The sequence below is a fragment of the Mus caroli genome, chromosome 10 (assembly GCF_900094665.2).
Source record: "Mus caroli chromosome 10, CAROLI_EIJ_v1.1, whole genome shotgun sequence".
Lineage (NCBI taxonomy): Eukaryota > Metazoa > Chordata > Mammalia > Rodentia > Muridae > Mus > Mus caroli.
Window position 1 is genome coordinate 19946225 of NC_034579.1, and position 2619 is coordinate 19948843.

The following is a 2619-nucleotide window of genomic DNA, read 5'->3' on the forward strand; positions in this document are numbered from 1 at the left end:
CATAATCCAGGAATCAGAGTGCCTTTATCTTTCTATTAATTTTTATTTTTAATTCTATTTCTTTGCTTCTTTTTGTGGTATTGGAGGTCCTGCCTCAGGCTCTGCACGTTGAGCTAATACTGTAGCATCGAACAATGTCTCGCAGCAATCTTTGCGTTTTTTTTTTGTTTTTTGGTTTTTTTTTTTTGATTTTTTGAGACAGGGTTTCTCTGTGTAGCCCTGGCTGACCTGGAACTCACTTTGTAGACCAAGTTGGCCTCGAACTCAGAAATCCGCCTGCCTCTGCCTCCCGAGTGCTGGGATTAAAGGCGTGCGCCACCACGCCCGGCAATCTTTGGCGTTTTAAGAAGGGAAGATGAATATGTAATTTTCAGACCGTTTGACCATAGCTCGTTGGATATATAAACAGTTGTAAAAACAAAGAATGCAAATTTATTTTGGACAGATCCCTGCTATTCTCTTCTCTCATATCTTCTTTTCCTAAAATTCCTTCCACAAGGTTTCAAGCTGCCGGTGAATGTATGACTTTTTCCCCTTTTGGATCATCCTTCTTGAGGCTAATTCTACAGTGAGTCATATCAGCCTCTATGCCTAATTTGTATCTGTCTTTGATTTTTCCTAAGAGGAAAATATTGCTGACTCATGAAAAATTTTACAGTTCTTGTGATATTTGCAAAAGACAGTGTCATGGGGTTTCCATTGCTGGGAAGAGACATCATGGCCATGGCCACTTTTATGGAGGAAAACATTCAATTGGGCCTGTCTGCAGTTCAGGGGTTTATTTATTTATTTATTATTATTTTTTAATTTTTTTTGAGACAGGGTTTTTTTGTATAGCCCTGGCTGTCCTGGAACTCACTTTGTAGACCAGGCTGGTCTCGAACTCAGAAATCCACATGCTTCCGCCTCCCAAGTGCTGGGATTAAAGGCATGCGCTACCACGCCCCGCTAGGTCAGGGGTTTATTATCATCATGGTAGGAAGCATGGTGGCATGTAGACAGACATGGTGCTGGAGAAGGAGCTGAGAGTTCTACATCTGGATAACAGGCAGTAGGAAGAAACAGTTGAGCTTCTGAGATCTCAAAGCAGTGATACAGTTCCCTCAACAAGGCCACACCCACTCCAACAAGGCCACACCTCCTAATAGTGCCACTCCCTATGGGTTTATGGGGATTATTTTCATTCCAAACATCACAGTGGGTGACACAGCGACTTAAAGTTAGTTCGCCCACAATGATGTGTTGATGTCCTCTGGATAAGTGTATCCATCCTGTTTGCAGCACCCGACATGATCCTGTCCACAATTTGCTCATGATCAGTGGTTTTACAATGCGGTACAGCCAAGTAATGCTTTTTATCCCTGGCTCTCCTTGGAGCACTTTAAAATAATGTGGGCACTCAGAGCCACGTCAAGATGATGATCATTGCTTTTCCTGGGGCTGTGACAAAGTGGGGACAACTATTCGTTATCCATTTCTGCAAGGAGATGGACTAGAAACTGTAATCATTTGAGCACACTAATACAAAGCACACCTCAGAAGCACATGGCAGGAAAAAGTGTCTGCAGACTGTGAAAACAGACAGATATGGACTCCAATGCCAGTTTTCCTTTAACGGTCAGTTCTTTCTCCCTTTATGTTCTTACTTCAGCAGTTCTGTCTGCCTGAAATGTCTCTTACCCATGCCCACTTTGTAACTGGGTAACATCTAAGCACTCTTTTGAAATCACCTGTATATAGACCCTTGAAGTCAGGTAAGCATCTTTCTCCAAACTCCCAATATATATCATGCAGTATCTGGTGCCCTCACTAACTATATGCACTCATTGGCCATGTGCACACTCAGGTCATGTGCACACACTGGCTATGTGCACACACTGGCTATGTGCACTCACTGGCTATGTGCACACACTGACTATGTGCACTCACTGGCTATGTGCACACACTGGCTATGTGTACTCACTGGCTATGTGCACACACTGGCTATGTCCCTCACTGGCTATGTGCACTCGCTGGCTATGTGCACTCACGGGCCATGTGCACTCACTGGCTATGTGCACACACTGGCTATGTGTACTCACTGGCTATGTGCACACACTGGCTATGTGCACTCACTGGCTATGTGCACTCACTGGCTATGTGCACACACTGGCTATGTGCACACGCTGGCTATGGGAACTCACGGGCTATGGGCACTCACTGGCTATGGACACTCACTGGCTATGTGCACTCACTGGCTATGTGCACTCACTGGCTATGTNGAACTCACGGGCTATGGGCACTCACTGGCTATGGACACTCACTGGCTATGTGCACTCACTGGCTATGTGCACTCACTGGCTATGTGCACGCGCTGGCTATGTATACTCACTGGCTATGTGCACACACTGGCTATGGGTACTCACTGGCTATGTGCACTCACTGGCTATGTGTACTCACTGGTTATGTCCCTCACTGGCTATGTGCACTTGCTGGCTATGTGCACTCATTGGCTATGTCCCTCACTGGCTATGTGCACTCGCTGGCTATGTGCACTCACGGGCCATGTGCACTCACTGGCTATGTGCACTCACTAGCTATGTCCCTCACTGGCTATGTGCACTCACTGGCTATGTGCAC